Source organism: Globicephala melas, chromosome 3 (genome assembly GCF_963455315.2).
Source record: "Globicephala melas chromosome 3, mGloMel1.2, whole genome shotgun sequence".
Lineage (NCBI taxonomy): Eukaryota > Metazoa > Chordata > Mammalia > Artiodactyla > Delphinidae > Globicephala > Globicephala melas.
In genome coordinates, this window is record NC_083316.1 from 99,025,155 (window position 1) to 99,043,811 (window position 18,657).

The following is an 18,657-nucleotide window of genomic DNA, read 5'->3' on the forward strand; positions in this document are numbered from 1 at the left end:
CTGGGCATATCAGTAATACATCATGCAAGCTCCTAAGTATAGCTGTGTGCTGATCTTCTCTTTGATTTAATAGACGAAAGTTAACTCTGCCGTTAAGGTAGAGGGTGAGGATAAAATGAGGGGGAACCGGCCAGCCTCATCCCTAGGTTTTCCAACCTAGGTATGATATCTTCACCATATTAAAAAATATTATATTTAGAAATTAATTGATTTAATATTATTACTTCACAACATTCTACTTTAATCCTCAGAACTTTGCTTTAGACTTTTCAAGTCATACTATTGATGAGTGCTTCTCAACTTTTGTCTACCTAATAAGTTGGATATCATCGTTATGACTGAAAGCAAGGGAATACTTTGTTTTTCTTACGATGCTTATAGTTTTATTTTATATAATGTTTTAGTTTGTAAATCGTGCCAAAAAATTTCAGAGGGAAATGAAGACAGTTCAGTAGCATGGCATAGAAAGTTAGGATTTTTATCGTTTTTATTAAAGTATAGTGTATTTACAATATTATATTCGTTTCAAGTGTACAACCTAGTGATTCAATATTTTTGTAGCTTATACTCCATTTAAAGTTATTACCAAAAAATCTATATTTTCCTGTGCTGTACAATATGGTCTTGTTTCTTACTTATTTTATACATTGTAGTTTGTGTCTCTAAATCCCATACCCCATCTTCTCCTCTCCCCCTTCCTTCACTCCACTAGTAACCACTAGTTTGTTCTCTAAATATGTGTCTGTTTTGTTATATACAGTTGTTTGTTTTATTTTTTAGATTCCACATATAAGTGATAACATAGATCTATCTGATGTATTTCACTAAGCATAATACTCTCTAGGTTCATCCATGTTGTTGCAAATGGCAGAATTTCATTCCTTTTTATGACTGAGTAGTATTCTATTATATATATATATATGTGTGTATATATATATATATAATGTCTTCTTTATGTATCTGTTGATGGACACTTGGGTCACTTTAATATCTTACTTATTATAAATAATGCTGCTATGAACATTGGGGTGCATATATGTTTTCATATTAGTGTTTTCATGTTTTTTGGATATATACCCAGCAGTGGAATTGCTAGATCATATGGCAGTTCTATGTTTAGTTATCTGAGGAAACTCCATAATGTTTTCCATAGTGTGTGCACCAATGTACAATACCACTAACAGTGTACTAGGGTTCCCTTTTCTCCACATCCCGGCCAACATTTGTTATTTGTAGATATTTTGATAACAGCCATTTTGATGGGTATGAGGTGATATCTCATTGTGGTTTTTGCTTTACGAATTCGCATGTCATCCTTGGGCAGGGGCCATGCTAATCTTCTCTGTATTGTTTCAATTATAGTATATGTGCTGCCAAAGTGAGCACTCTCATTGTGATTTTGATTTGCATTTGTCTCATGATTAGTGACGTTGAGCATTTTTTCATGTGCCTGTTGCCCATCTGTATATCTTCTTTGTAATAATGTCTATTCAGGCCTTCTGCCCTTTTTTTTTTAATTGAGTCGTATGAGCTGTTTATATGTTTTGGATATTAACCAATTATCAGTCATATCATTTGCAAATATATTCTCCCGTTCAGTAGGTTGTCTTTTTTGTGTTGTCAATGGTTTCCTTTGCTATGCAAAAACTTTTAAGTTTAATTAGGTCCCATTTGTTTATTTTTGCTTTTATTTCTTTTGCCTTAGGAGACAGATCCAGAAAAATATTGCTACGATTTATGTCAAAAAGTGTCCTGCCTACATTCTCCTATAGGAATTTTATGTTTTAAGGTCTTACATTTAGGTCTTGACTCCATCTCGAGTTTATTTTTGTATATGGTGTGAGGAAATGTTCTAATCTCATTCTTTTACATGTAGCTGCCCAGTTTTCCCAGAACCACTTATTGTCTTTCCTCCATTGTATATTCTTACCTCCTTTGTCATAGATTAATTGGGAATAAGTGTGTGGGTATTTTCCTGTGTTCTCTATTCTGTTCCATTGAGCTATATGTCTGTTTTTGTGCTAGTACCATGCTGTTTTTGTTACTATTGTTTTGTAGTATAATCTGAAGTAAGGGAACATGATACCTCCAGCTTTGTTCCTTTTTCTCAATATTGCTTTAGTAATTCAGGGTCTTTAGTGGTTTCATATAACTTTTCAGATTATTTTTTTCTACTTCTGTGGAAAATGTCTTGGGTATTTTAATAGGGATTGCATTAAATCTATAGATTGCTTGGGTAGTATGGACATTTTAACAATATCAATTCTTCCAGTCTGAGAACATGAGATATCTTCCCATTTCTTCGTATCATTTTCAGATTTCTTCATCAAAGTTTTATAATTTTCAGGGTATAGGTCTTTCACCTCCTTGGTTATGTTTTTTCCTAAGTATTTTCTTCTTTTGATGTGATTGTAAATGGGATTGTTTCCTTAATTTTTCTTTCTGGCAGTTCATTATTAGTGTAGAGAAAAGCATCAGATTTCTGTATATTAATCTTGTATCTTGCAACTTTACTGAATGTATTTATTAGTTTTAATAACTTTTTTGGTGACTTCAGAGTTTTCTATATAAAGTTTCATGTCATCTGCAAATAGTGACAATTTTACTTCCTCTCTTCCAATTTGGATGCCTTTCATTTCTTTTTCTTGTCTGATTGCTGTGCTAAGCCTTCCAATACTATGTTAAATAGAAGTGGTGAGGGTGGACATCCTTGTCTTGCTCCTGTTTTTAGAGGAAATGCTTTCAGCTTTTCAGCACTAAGTATGATGTTAGCTGTGGGTTTTTCATAAACGGCCTTTATTGTGTTGAGATGTGTTCCCTCTATACCAACTTTGTTGAGACCTTTTATCATAAATGGGTGTTCAATTTTGGCAAATGCTTTTTCTGTATCTATTGAGATGATTATGCGATTTCTATCCTTCCTTTTGTTAATGTGATGTATCACATTGATTGATTTGCAAATATTGAACCATTGGAATAAATAAATCCCACTTGATCATGGTGTATGATCTTTTTTTATAGTTTTGAATTAGATTTGCTAATATTCTTTTGAGAATTTTTGCATCTATATTCATTGTTGAGATATTGGCCTGTAATTTTCTTTTTTCCTAATGTCTTTGTCTGGTTTTGGTATTAGGGTAATGTTGGCCTCATAGAATGAATTTGGGAGTGTTCGACTCTCTTCAGTTTTTTGGAAGGTTTTGAGATGGGTAGGTATGCTCTTCTTTATGTGTTTGGTAGAATTCCCTAGTGAAGCTATCCAGTTCTGTGCTTTCGTTTGCTGGGAGTTTTTTAATTACAAATTCAATTTCATTACTAGGGGTAGGTCTGTTCAGATTGGCTATTTCTTCTTGATTCAGTCTTGGAAAGTTGGATATTTCTAGAAATTTGTCCATTTCTTATATGTTTTCCAATTTGTTTATGATTTTTTTTATCCCTGTGGTATCTTATTTGTCCTCTTTCATTTCTTATATTGTTTATTTGAGCCTTCTCTATTTTTTCTTGGTGAACTTGTCCAAATGTTTATCTATTTGTTTTTTCTTTTCAAAGAACCAGCTCTTGGTTTCATTTATCTTTTCTTTTTTTTTTTTTGGTCTCTATTTTATTTCTTCTCTGATCATTATTATTTCATTCCTTCTGCTGACTTTTGGGCTTGTTTGTTCTTTTTCAAGTTCCTTTATATACTAATAGGCCAGGATTTTTATTTGAGAGTTTCCTTGTTTCTTGATGTAGGTTGTATCATTATAAACTTCCCTCTTATAACTGCTTTTGCGCATCCCACAGATTTTGGACAGTTCTGTTCCTATTTTCGTTTGTCTTGAGGTATTTTCTGATTTCCTCTTTGACTCAAATTTTTTCCAGTAGCATGTTTTTTAGCCTCCATGTGTTTGTGCTTTTACTATTTTTCTTTGTGTAAAAGATTTCTATTGTTGTGATCAGAAATAATGCTTGATATAATTTCTATCCTTTTAAACTTGTTGAGACCTTTCATGGCCTTGCATGTGATCACTCCTGGAGAATGTTCCATGTGAGTTTGAAAAGAAAGTGTACTCTGGTGTCTTTAGATGGAGTGTCCTTTAGATATCTATTAACCTGACTAGTCTGTTGTATCATTTAAGACCACTCCTGACTTATTGGCTTTCTGTCTTTGATGTAAGACATTGATGTAAGTGGGGTGTTGAAGTACCCTGCTACTATTTATTATTGTCAACTTATCTCTTTATGTCTTTATTATTTGCTTTATATATTTAGGTGCTCCTGTATTGGGTGTATATATATTGATGAGTATAATATCTTCTTCTTGTATTGATCACTTTATCATTATATAATGTCCTTCTTTGTCTCTTGTTATAGATTTTGTTTTTAAAGTCTATTCTGTATCATGTGAGTATTGCTACCCCCACTTGTCATTGCCATTTGTATGAGAAATATCTTTTTCCAGCTTCTCACTTTTGTCTGTGTGTGTCTTTAGTTCTGAAGTGAGTATCTCATAGGCACCATATGATGAGTCTTCTTTTTTACCCAATCAGCCACCCTGTTTCTTTTGATTAGAGCATTTAGTCCATTGACATTTAAAGTAATGATTCATAGTTATGTACTTATTGCTATTTTATTTCTTGTTTTCTGTTGTTTTTGTAGTTCTTCACTGTTCTTTTCTTCTTTTAGTTTCCTCCCTTGTGGTTTGATGCTTTTCTTTAGTGGTTGTTTGTATTCATTTCAGCCTTGTTTTTCTGTATCTATTGTAGGTTTTTGATTTGTGGTTACCATGGGGTTTGTACATGTTGACCTATAACTATATCTATTTGTTTTAAACTGGTACTCCTTAAAGTTCAAACACTTTCTAAAAGATCTACATTTTTTACTCCCTGCTCCCACATTTTGTGCTTTTGATGTCAGACTTTACATCTTCATGTTTATTCCTTTACTCATTATGTAGTTATACTTGATTTTACAGTTTATGTCTTTTAATTTTTGTACTAAGTCATTGATCCTCATTCTTTTTTATATATTTGCCTTTACTAGTGGCATTTTTTCCCTTTCCTACTTACTTCTTGTTCTTGCTTCTTTCTTATTTCTTGTTATAGGCTTTTCTTTTCCACCCTGAGAAGACCTTTTAACATTTTTTTTCAGGTCAGTTTAGTATTGATGAACTTTTTTATTTTTGTTTGTCTGAAAAGCTTTTAACTCTCCTTCTATTCTAAATTATACTCTTGCTAGGTAGAGTATCCTAGGTTGCAGGTTTCTCCCTTTTAGCACTTTGAATATATCATGCCACTCCCTTCTGGTCTTCAAACTTTCTGCAGCAAAATCAGCTGTTAGCCTCATGGGGTGTTGCTTGTATATGCCTGTTTTTCTCTTGCTGCCTTTAGAATTCTTTCTTTATCTTTAACTTTTCCATTTTAATTATAGGTCTTGATGTGGGTCTATTTGGGCTCATCTTTTTGGGGACCTTCTGTGCTTTTTGTCTAGATATCTGTTTTCTTCTTCAGGCTTATGAAGTTCCAGCCATAATTTCATCAAATACATTTTTTTTATCCCCTTCACTTTCTCTTTTCCTTCTGGGACCCATAAAATGTGAATGTTTGTGTACTCAATGTTATCCCAAAGATCCCTTAAACTGTTCTAATTTTTTAAGTTTGTCTTTCTTTTTGCTGTTCTGACTAAATGATTTCCATTATTCTATCTTCCAGATCACTTATGCATTCTTCTGTTTCACCTAGTCTGCTTTTCATTCCTTGTAGTGTGTTTTTCATTTCAGTTATTCTTCAGTTATAACTAGTTCTTTTTATATTTTTTAGTTCCTTGTTAAACTTCTCACTGTGCTCATCTACTCTTTTCCCTAATTCAGTTAGCATTCTGCTTTGAATTCTTTACTGGTAAACTGTTTATTTCTGTTTCATTATTTGCTTTTCCAGGGGTTTTCTCTTGCACTTTCAATTGAGACAAATTCTTCTCCTCATTTTTCTTATCTTTCTCTGTCTCTGAAATTAAGTGAAACAGTTATCTATGGTGGTCTTGAAGGGTGTCTTTATGTTGGAGCATCCCTACGTAGTTTACATGTGTCCAGTGGCTTTGGTGGGAGAGCTGGATTTGACGAGAACACAAGTCACGTCTTTCCTCATGGTGTGCTGGCAGCTATCACCTTGGTAGGAGGTGGGGCTGGAGATGGAGGCATACTGCCAGACTCAGGTGTGAAGTGGCACTTTCCCTCTACTCAGTGGCCTTCACAACACTATCAGGGGTAGGGTCGGGTCTCAAGTTGCTGAGGGTTGGGTCCAAGCTAGCTCAGTTCCTTTTTAGTGTGTGCTCTTCTCTCCCAGCACTGGCACCCTCATCCCAGAAGGAAGCAGTGCTGGAGCAAGAGGGGCTGGTATTTATGTGAAAACTCAGTCTCTGTGCACTGATGCTGAATTGAATCTTAGAGTTTTGGGTGAAGTAGAAAAGAGTAGCTTTATTGCTTTGCCAGGCAAACGGGGACACAGAGGGCTTGTGCCCTCAAAAACTGTCCCCACCCAGGGGGATTTGGTGAGGAGTTATATGGCAATGGTTCAAGGGTGGGTTTGCTGATAAGGATCAGTGCGTGTGCAGGGTCTGCATTCCTTTAATTTGGCCTCAGGCACTCCCAATCAGCCTCTGTGGTTCTTGATGTTATCAAACTGTGACCTTCTCTCTGGAATGAAGAATGCTTCATCAAGTAGTTAACGTCTTCCATTTGTTGGGGTTTTTAGTTCTGTAGAAAAGCTCAAACATATTAGTATGTGTATCCATTGAGGTAGAACCAGGATTCTCTCCCAAGGCTGCACTGTTGTTTCTTGGCTGCTGCTACCTTGTCTCTGCATCCCCTCCCTTCCCTGATTAGCAATTGTTTGAACCTGGCCTTTGGAATTCAGGGAAGGTCATGGAGGCTGAAGTCTCTTTGCTACAAAGAAGAAACGGGGGACACAAAAAGGCTTCCATGCCCAGGAGCCCAACAAGGTCCTGCTCAGTTTCACTACTGGGTATTTGGTGAGGGTTGGGGTGCAGGCTGTACTGGTTGGGATGCCATCAGAGATCCACACTGCCTCTGGTATGCCTCCTGTGCAATTGACAGTAGTGACTGTCCCCTCCCTGCTCAGAACTGCTTACAGTTTGAGCTGCCTCTGCATCTCATGGCTGAGCTTTCTCCTCAGTTGTCACAGCATTCATTTCACTGTGGGGCTGCAACGCAAGGCCAGCAGGGCTGGAGTGTTTGTCAGCCCAGGCTGGGGTACACACTGGGTCCATCACAGGAAATCAGTGATTCACTCACAGGGTTTCAATCCACACTCTCCACCCTGTTTCAGGAGCAAGAAAGCCTTCACGCACTCCTCACAAATGGAATCTAGGCTTCTCACAGTATTCCTGTTAGTCCACCAGCCCTCCAGTCAGTCAAGGGGGATTGTCTTCCCCTTGTCAGACCCCAGGGCTGTGACACCCAATATGTGGCTTGAACCATTCACTCCCCAGGAATGTTCTCTGCCCATGTAATCTCCTTTTTCTTCTGAGTCCCATCCCAGGGGCACAGATTGTGACCTGATTGGTTTTCTTCCCTTCTGATCCAATTCCATGTGGATCTTTCTTATAGCCTAGGTTGCGCAGGAATCTTTCTGCCAGACTCCACTTAGTTTTCAATGAGAATTGTTCCACATGTAGATAAATTTTTGATGTGTTCCTGGGAGGAGGTGAGTTTTATGTCCTCCTACTCTGTCATCTTAATTTGACACTGGGAATGATTTTTCATATGCTAGTAAGCCCTTTTAAACTATTAGTGACTTCTTATATTTGAACCTAGGCCAAACCACGGTAAAAATTCATGGGTTCACAATATATCTTAGATATCACATCTTAAGCTCAGAGATCAGAACTTGGCCTATAATCTTGGTAGCCACATCTGTGTACCAAGTTGATTTTACCTCATCAGAGAGAGTTAGTGAACTGTGTTCAGTACTGTAATTACAGCTTTGATCAGGCATGTCCTACCTGTACAAGGTTATTTAGCAAAATGCACTGAGCAGAGAGACAGGGCCACATATTGAGATAAGCAAAGATCAAGTAAAAGGCACTGACTGGATCAAATGCTAATCTTTGCAGAGATCTTGTTTCTTGAATATTAGTGCAACTTCATTAATTCCTGCATAAAAAATGTTATTTATATACTACGAGAACACTCTTCTGGGTACTGGTAAAGAATAAAAAAGACTAATAAGACATGGTTCATGTCCCTAGGGAACATAAATAGAAATAAATAGAGGTAAGCATTAGCAAGTTGTGTAATTAGACAGGTATAATTTTGGTAAACCGTCTTTACAGAAGAAATTAGAAAAAGATATTAAAACTAAACATTCTATGCTAAGTGTTACGCTAATTATGTATCAAGAACAATACTCCAGAAGGGAGTGGTAGGGCATATTTAAAGTGATAAAAGGGAAATACCTGCAACCAAGATTACCCAGCAAGGATCTCATTCAGATTCGACGGAGAAATTAAAACCTTACAGACAAGCAAAAGTTAAGAGAGTTCACCACCACCAGCTTTACAACAAATGCTAAAGGAACTTCTCTAGGCAAGAAACTCAACAGAAGGAAAAGACTTACAATAACAAACCCAAAACAATTATGAAAATGGTAATAGGACCATACATATCAATAATGACCTTAAATGTGAATGGATTAAATGCTCCCACCAAAAGACACAGACTGGCTAAATGGATACAAAAACAAGACCCGTATATATGCTGTCTACAAGAGACCCACTTCAGACCTAGGGACACATACAGACTGAAAGTGAGGGGATGGAAAAAGATATTCCATGCAAATGGAAATCAAAAGAAAGCTGGAGTAGCAATTCTCATATCAGACAAAATAGACTTTAAAACAAAGACTATTACAAGACATAAAGAAGGACACTACATAATGATCAAGGGATCAATCCAAGAAGAAGATATAACAATTGTAAATATTTATGCACCCAACATAGGAGCACCTCAATGCATAAGGCAAATACTAACAGCCATAAAAGGGGAAATCAACAGTAACACAATCATAGTAGGGGACTTTAACACCCCACTTTCACCAATGAACAGATCATCCAAAATGAAAATAAATAAGGAAACACAAGCTTTAAAAGACACATAGACCAGATAGACTTAATTGATATTTATAGGACATTCCATCTAAAAACAACAGAATACACTCTCTTCTCAAGTGCTCATGGAACATTCTCCAGGATAGATCATATTTTGGGTCATAAATCAAGCCTTGGTAAATTTAAGAAAATTGAAATCGTATCAAGTATATTTTCCAACCACAAAACTATGAGACTAGATATCAGTTACAGTAGAAAAACTATAAAAAATACAAACACATGGAGGCTAAACAATATGCTACTAAATAACCAAGAGATCACTCAAGAAATCAAAAGGGAAATCAAAAAATATGTAGAAACAAATGACAGTGAAAACACAATGACCCAAAACCTATGGGATGCAGCAGAAGCAGTTCTAAAAAGGAAGTTTATAGCAATACAATCCTACCTCAAGAAACAAGAAAAATCTCAAACAACATAACCTTCTGCCTAATGCAATTAGAGAAATAAGAACATAAAAAAACAAAAGTTAGCAGAAGGAAAGAAATCATAAAGTTCAGATCAGAAATAAACGAAAAAGAAATGAAGGAAACAATAGCAAAGATCAATAAAGCTAAAAGGTGTTTCTTTGAGAAGGTAAACAAAATTCATAAACCATTAGCCAGACTCAACAGGAAAAAAAGGGAGAAGACTCAAATCAACAGAATTAGAAATGAAAAATGAGAAGTAACAACTGTCAATGCAGAAATACAAAGGCTCACGTGAGACTACTACAAGCAACTATATGCCAACAAAATGGACAACCTGGAAGAAATGGACAAATTCTTAGAAAAGTACAAACTTCCAAGACTGAGCCAGGAAGAAATAGAAATATGAACAAACCAATCACAAGAACTGACATTGAAACTGTGATTAAAAATCTTCCAACAAACAAAAGCCCAGGACCAGATGGCTTCACAGGCGAATTCTATGAAATATTTAGAGAAGAGCTAACACCTATCCTTCTCAAATTCTTCGAAAATATAGCAGTGGGAGGAATACTCCCAAACTCATTCTATGAGGCCACCATCACCCTGATAACAGAACTACACAAAGATGTCACAAAACAAGAAAACTACAGACCAATATCACTGATGAATGTAGATGCAAAAATTCTCAACAGAATACTAGCAAACAGAATCTGGCAAAACATTAAAAGGATCATACACCATGATCAAGTGGAGTTTATCCCAGGAATACAAGGATTCTTCAATATACGCAAATCAATCAATGTGATACACCATATTAACAAACTGAAGGATAAAAACCATGTGATTATCTCAATAGATGCAAAAATGGCTTTTGACAAAATTCAACACCAATTTATGATAAAAACTCTCCAGAAAGTGGGCATAGAGGGAACCTACCACAACATAATAAAGCTCATATATGACAAACCTGGAGACAACATCGTTCTCAAAGGTGAAAAACTGAAAGCATTTCCTGTAAGACCAGGAGCAAGACAAGGTTACCCACTCTCACTGCTATGATTCAACATAGTTTTGGAAGTTTTAGCCACAGCAGTCAGAGAAGAAAAAGAAATAAAAGAAATCCAAATCAGAAAAGAAGTAAAACTGTCACTGTACTATACATAGAGAATCCTAAAGATGCTGCTAGAAAACTACTAGAGATAGTCAATGAATTTGGTAAAGTAGCAGGATACAAAATTAATGCACAGAAATCTCCTGCATTCCTATACACTAAGGATGAAAAATCTGAAAGAGAAATTAAGGAAACACTCCCATTTACCATTGCAACAAAAGAAATAAAATACCTAGGAATAAACCTTCCTATGGAGACAAAAGACCTGTATTCAGAAAACTATAAGACACTGATGAAAGTAATTAAACATGATACAAACAGAGAGATATACCATATTCTTGGATTAGAAGAATCAACATTGTGAAAATAACTATACTACCCAAAGCAATCTGTAGATTCTATGCAATGCCTATCAAGCTACCAATGGCATTTTTCACAGAACTAGAACACAAAATTTCACAACGTGTATGGAAACACAAAAGACCCTGAATAGCCAAAGCAATCTTGAGATAGAAAAACAGAGCTGGAGGAATTGGACGCCCTGACTCCAGACTATACTACAAAGCTACAGTAACCAAGACAGTATGGTAATGGCACAAAAACAGAAATATAGATCAATGGAACAGGGTTGAAAGCCCAGAGATAAACCCACGCACATATGGTCACCTTATCTTTGATAAAGGAGGCAAGAATATACAGTGGAGAAAGGACAGCCTCTTTAGTAAGTGCTGCTGGGTAAACTGGACAGCTACATGTAAAAGAATGAAATTAGAACACTCCCTAACACCATACAGAAAAATAAACTCAAAATGGATTAAAGACCTAAATGTAAGGCCAGACACTATCCAACTCTTAGAGGAAAACATAGGCAGAACGCTCTATGACATAAATCACAGCAAGATCCTTTTTTATCCACCTCCTAGAGAAATAGAAATAAAAACAAAAATAAACAAATGGGACCTAATGAAACTTCAAAGCTTTTGCACAGCAAAGGAAACCATAAATAAGACCAAAAGGCAGCCCTCAGAATGGGAGAAAATATTTGCAAATGAAGCAACTTACAAAGGATTAATCTCCAAAATATACAAGCAGCTCATGCAGCTCAATATCACAAAAACAAACAATCCAATCCAAAAATGGGCAGAAGACCTAAATGGACATTTCTCCAAAGAAGATATACAGATTGGCAACAAACACATGAAAGGATGCTCAACATCACTAATCATTAGAGAAATGCAAATCAAAACCACAATGAGGTATCACACCACACTGGTCAGAATGGCTGTCATTAAAATATCTACAAACAATAAATGCTGCAGAGGGTGTAGAGAAAAGGGAACCCTCTTGCACTATTGATGAGAATGTAAATTGATACAGCCACTGTGGAGAACAGTGTGGAGGTTCCTTAAAAAACTAAAGATAGAACTACCATATGACCCAGCAATCCCTCTACTGGGCATATACCCTGAGAAAACTGTAATTCAAAAAGAGTCATGTACCACAGTGTTCTTTGCAGCACTATTTACAATAGCCAAGACATGGAAGCAACCTAAGTGTCCATCAACAGATGAATGGATAAAGAAGATGTGGCACATATATACAATGGAATATTACTCAGCCATAAAAAAAATGAAATTGAGTTATTAGTAGTGAGGTGGACGGACCTAGAGTATGTCATACAGAGTGAGGTAAGTCAAAAAGAGAAAAATACATATGTTAATACATAATATGGAATCTAAAAAAAAAATTGTTCTGATGAACTTATGGACAGGACAGAAAAAAATACACAGCGAGTAGAGAATGGACTTGAGGACATGGTGTGGGGGAAGGGTAGACTGGGACAAAGTGAAAGAGTAGAATTGACATAAATACACTACCAAATATAAAATAGCTAGCTAATGGGAAGCAGCTGCATAGCACAGGAAGATCACCTTGGTGCTTTGTCACCACCTAGAGGGTGGAATAGGGAGGGTGGAAGGGAAGCACAAGAGGGAGGGGATATGGGGATATATGTATGCATATAACTGATTCACTTTGTTATACAGCAGAAACAAACACAATATTATAAAGCAATTATACTCCAATAAAGATGTTAAAAAATTTTTTTTAATTCTTTATTGGAATTGACAACACTTTTTCCACTGTATTTCCCTGCCACCTTTATCTTGAATCTATTGACTCTGTAGTTCTGTTTCTGGCCTGTCTATTCTGCTCTTTTGATCTATTTTATGTGCATATACCAATAACAAACTGTCTTAATCACAACAGCTCTGGTCCTGATATATGGTAATGTTAAGTCCTTAGCTTCTGTTGTTATCTTGCCTTGGCTATTCTTAACTTTTCTTATTTCTACATAAATTTTAGAATCAATTTTCCCATATTCCCAAAAAAGACTCCTGGGACTTTTGGGCAATTTCATTCACTATATGGATCAGTTTGAGGAAAATTGACATTTTTGATATGCAATATTCATTTCAAAACATAATGATTCCTCCATTTATTTGTTTTTTAATTTCTTTCATCATATTGTGTAGTATTCTCTATAGGAGCCTTGAAGGTGTTTCCTTAGATATATACTCCACATGTGATGTATTAAGCTGCTAGTATAAATGGCATGTTTTGTTTGTTAACTTTATTTATTTGTTTTTCAATATAGAAATACATCATTTTATGTTAATAAATTCAATGATTTTGCTAGATTCACTTACTGATTTTCATAATTTTTATATTGATTATTTCATATTTTTTATATATGCAATCAGATCATCCATGAATAATGAAAGTTTTATTTCTTCCTTCCCCACACTTATAACTTTTATTTCTTCAGTTATTTCAAAAGTTTGGTCCTTAAGGACAATGTTGAACAGCAGTGGTGCTGGGAAGTATATCTGTCTTCTTCCAGATCTCAGAGGGAAATTATTCAGTATTTTACCATTAAGTTTGATGTTTTCTCTGGGGTTTTTATAGATACTTATCAGACTGAGAAAGTTCTCTTCTCTTCTCTCTCTCTGTCTCTCTCTTTTTTTTTTTTGCTAAGTTTTTTTTCCCTAAGTAATCATTAAAGAGTGTTACATTTTTCCAGGTGTACTTTCTGTCCTTATTGAGATGATATTTTCCTCCCCTCATATTAACATTTGTCTATTATGTCTTCATTTATTCTTTTACATTTAGGCTTTCTCAATCATAGTGCTTTAACATGTTTCTTTCAAACAACATATAAAGATTTTTTTGATATATGAATTTTTTTCTTTTACCATTGAATTAATTTATATTTATTGATGTGACATATATATTAGTTTGTGATTCTGTTATGTTGTCTGCTCTGTTTTTAATGCTTCTGTTTTCAATATTTTATTATTTTTGTTTTATCTTCCTCATATCTGTTTGTTTATAGTTTTTTTTTTTTTTTTTTTTTTTTGCGGTACGCGGGCCTCTCACTGTTGTGGCCTCTCCCGTTGGCGGAGCACAGGCTCCGGACGCGCAGGCTCAGTGGCCATGGCTCACGGGTCCAGCCGCTCCGCGGCATGTGGGATCCTCCCGGACCGGGCCACGAACCCGTGTCCCCTGCATCGACAGGCGGACTCTCAACCACTGCGCCACCAGGGAAGCCCTGTTTATAGTTTTGATTTGTGTGTTTGTGTGTGCGAGCACTTGCACGCATATACGTGTCTGTGTGTGCCTGCTTTCCCTCAGCTAATTTAGAAAGTTTATAATGGGTTTTTTAAAATTAGCTGTTATATCAAAGACATTTAGTAGTATACATAATATTCTCAGTTAAGATCCTTTGTTTTTCAATGCCAGCTACCACTTGACCACTGTATTGGTTAGTGTTTTCTTATCTTTAATTTTTGGTAGTTTCCTCTTACAATGTGATGAAATAGATTTAAAGAATTACTTCTTGATTTATTTATATACTTAATGCCTATTGGTTTTCCTTAAGGAAAGTTTAAAAAATGAATGCACCTAAACTCTTTCTATCTGTATTAGATATCTGCAGTTTCCTATTGCTGCTTTAATAAATTACCACAAACTTAGCAGTTTAAAACACTGCAAATTTTTCTTATAACTCTGGATTCTAGAAATCCAAAGTCAGTCTCACTGAGCTAAAGTCAAGATGTCAGCAGGGCTGGTTCCTCCTGGGATCTAGGAGAGATTCCATTTCCTTGCCTTTTTCAGGTTCTAGAGGCTGTCCACATTCTTTCCATCCAGCAATTGTATCACTCCAAATTTGCTTCCATCATTCCATCTCCTTCTTTGCCATTACCTTCCTCTTATAAGACCCTTGTGACTACATTGAACCTACCTGGATAATCCAGGAAAATCTCCCCATCTCAAGATCCTTAATTTGATCACATCTGTAAATCCCCCGTTCTACCTTTTGTCATGTAATATGACACATTGACAGGTTCCTACATCTTTGGAGGGGAGAGTCATTATTCTAGGTACCATACAATCTTTCCTTTTTTTTTTTTTTCCCTTAATGTTTTCTTTTCAAGTATTTTTATATGGTTTATCAAACATTACCTCTGTTGGGGGGAAGTCATCGAGAGAACATGACTGCTATTTACCTGGGCAATCAGTGCCTCCTCTCTCCCTCCCCGGTCCTTGGAATTTACATTCTACTCACCATTTCCACAGTGGGAGCCATTTTCAAGGTCACAGCTCTCAGAGAGCAATATATTGTTGAGACCATCTGGACAGTAAACATGACTAAACCCAGTTAAGGCCTAGACATAAACTTTTAACATTCTGGCGGGCAGATGCGGAGATCTACTTGTTTTACGACTGCCCAAGACAAACCACATATGGAAATTCCCTTGCTTATTAAAGCGGCCATGTACAAATTCAAAGTGGTCTGCCTCTCTTATTTGGTCTCTCCTTGCCCTCCATGTATGGAAGCTAGTTTCAGATTTTACCCAGGAAACTCATGAGGTTGGGAACTAACAACATCTTGTCATCCTATTTTTCCAGTTGTTCCATCTTACATTTTATGTAAATTCAGTGTGTTTTTTAATATCTTAATTAGTAAAATTCAATTTCAGAAGTTTATGTTTGTTTCCTCCAAGAAGGTCTCACTAGTGCTATATTTTCTTGGTGATTTTTTTTGTGTTTGAGGATGCAGGCTATAGCTTTTATTATGAATGTCGATGTGGTTGGTACAATACTGCTGGGTCAAATTTTCTTCAAAATTTCAGTTATTGCTCTAATGTATTCTGCATTTGAATTAGTAGAGAAGTCTGAAGATACCCTGATCTTTTTCCAATTGTAAATGACTTTGCAAAATTTCTTCATCCTTGAATTTCAATTACTTAATCAAGATATATTTCATTATTGATAGTTTTATATCAAATTTTTCTCCTAGAAAATGTTATGTGCTTTCATCTTAATTTCCGATGCTTCCTGTATTTCAGGAAAGTTTTCCTCTCTCTCTGAAAACATGTACATTTTATTAATGAATTTGCTCCTACAGGGAAACCAGTTATCCTTGGGTTGATCATCTTTGCCTTCCGCACCCATAGTGTTTTCATTATTTGATTTAATCACTGTTTTATCCTTTGCCTTTATTCTGAATATATTTTTTCCTGTTTGTCAGACATTTTCACCTGTCTATTCTTCTCCTTTCTGCATTTAATATATTTGCTAATTCAGTAATAGCGTAATATTGGTCCTATATTTGTCTACTCCCTCTTCAATCTCCCTTTTCATGTCTTCTCTTGTTTTATTATTTTATCTCTTAGGTGTTGATTTATTAGAACCATGTTTTCTATTAGAAATTTTAATGTAAATTGTCCATTCATTTTCTTCTGAAATAGAGCTTCCATTATTTTTCACCTGGCTCATTTTTAACATGGAGAATTTGGCCCACACTTCCTATTTGCACTGATACTGTTTGTATAATTTCATGATGAGTGCTTACTTTATCCCCTTATCTGACTCCTATTTATCTTTTCTCAAAGCTGCAGCAAGCCTCTGTGTGTGTTCTGTGTATATTTCAGAGAGGTGTTTGAAAAAATAGGGGTGGAATTGGAATCAGCTGGGACTAGGCATAAACCTAATCAGAAAAATTAAACTGTACCTTGTTTATCACTGTCTTATACCCTAGTTAACTTTGCAGAAGACGTATCGTAATCCATGCCAGAATTTCTTCAGGCTTCAAATAGCACCTGTGAATTTGGTGCAAATTCTAAAACTCTCTGCATTTATCAAAAAGCAGCTGCCTAAGTAGTTTTTAACCCTATTTGATCCTGGATTCCTCCAAAGTCTTTTTCTAACCCTCTAAAAGCATAATAGATGAGATTCACAATTTGATTTTAGGCCCCTGTGTTGAGTTTAGAGTGGATTGAAGATACTTTCACAGGTTCTTCTACTTTATACCACCCTAGAAATGTCTTTTCTCTTTTTTTGTGTTTAACTAAATTCTTGTTTATCCATGGGATCTTACCTCTGGGTGTCTGAAATGTTTCTACTTTTTCTCTCTGCTTTTCTCCCAGCAGGAGAACCAAAACCATAATGGTCAACCATGTTTCCTTTTCCTGAGGCTTTTGGTCCTCTTTGAGTTGCTTCCATGTATTATCATTATGCTCTTTCCAACCATGGATTTTTAGTACAAATTTTTCAGGATGTGAAATCACCTCTTCCTTCCTATACCTTTCATTGGGCTTTTGGGAATAACATAGAGCTAAACCAAGTCATGCCTTGTAGAATATTTTTAAAAGCCTTCTCTTTCTCTGACTACCAGCTCTTGTTTTGATGACCTCTGTTGTATTTGTGGAAGTTTGTTGTTTGTTCGTTGGTAGGTTTCATTTTGTCTTTAGCCTATTTGCACCCATATTTTTAGGTTTGGAGGCAGTGAAATTTTAAGATTTAATATAATTCTATTATCTTTGGAAGTTTGTATTTAGATTCGTTAAGTCTTTTCTAAAAGTAATTTTTCTTCTATTCAATTATATTACGTTTTGATTCTTTTGGGTCATTTCCATTAGTGTTCGGAATGGAAATATGTTGGTGAATGTTATTTCCATGGCGCAGGCAACCCTAACTATGACTGACTTTGGCATGAGTTATGTTATTGAGGCAAACAAGATCTGCTTCCAAGCCCTGGCCCTATTCTACTTAAGCATGATTTGAACCTGGGAAAACAACTCTCCTCTTAAGTTATAATTGATTTTTTGAACTGTACCCTCCAGTCTCTGAGGAAAATAAGAAATTTGGAGCTACAATGGGAATTCATATGCACTGTTTGGTGAAGCATATCTTAATAGGATTTCTTTAACCAAGCGAGCTAAATCTTGAAACTCCGAGTTTGGTTGACTGTTTTTCCTTAACTTCTTAGGATTTACCTTTGACTAATTTCTTTCAGATGAAACACTGGATTAAGGGGTTGCAACCATCATTGTGCATTAGAATCACCTGGGAAGTTTAAAGAACAATAGCTGCCCAGGTTCTAGTGCTAGAAATTTTATCTAAATTTATCTGGGGCTGGACTCTGATAGTGGTGCTTTTAAAAAGCTCCTAGAGGTGTCGAAAGTGTAGCCAGAGTTGAGAGCCATTGTAACAGAAAATGAATCAGGAGGAAGATCCATCTTCAGGAGTGACAGTAAGGGAACACTGGCTTAACACCACTGCGATTCAGGATAAATGAAAGTAAATTGTTTTCCCTTCCCTTGGAGCCCAAGAGAAATTATTTTAATTTGAATTATTTTGCAACATCATTATTGAAAAAGAGCACTTTTCTTCTGGGGAATAAAAACAAGCTTTCCTTTGAAATTTGGATGAAAATATTAAAATCTTATTTTTACAGTCAGGTCTATTTGAGGTAAATTACTCTGAGTTGGTGAAAAATTAATTTCTTCATGGACTATTGAAGAGAAAGCTTGATTTCAGGTTTACTTGAAACTTGCTATCATTAGGAGAAAAAGAAGTTAAATGTATATTGAAAAATCCAAAGTTTTTTAAAAAAGAAACCAAACAACC

General features: G+C 35.7%; 1 protein-coding gene and 1 non-coding gene across 4 annotated transcripts in view; one reads left to right on the top strand and one right to left on the bottom strand.

The window, feature by feature from the left end:
- Window positions 1-18,657, top strand: part of PRR16 (proline rich 16) — a 269,792-nt gene that overhangs the window by 204,967 nt on the left and 46,168 nt on the right. The gene's annotated exons all lie outside the window — the stretch shown is intronic.
- Window positions 1,280-1,386, bottom strand: LOC115860303 (U6 spliceosomal RNA). Its single transcript, XR_004042409.1, has one exon. It is a non-coding gene; the product is annotated as a U6 spliceosomal RNA (small nuclear RNA).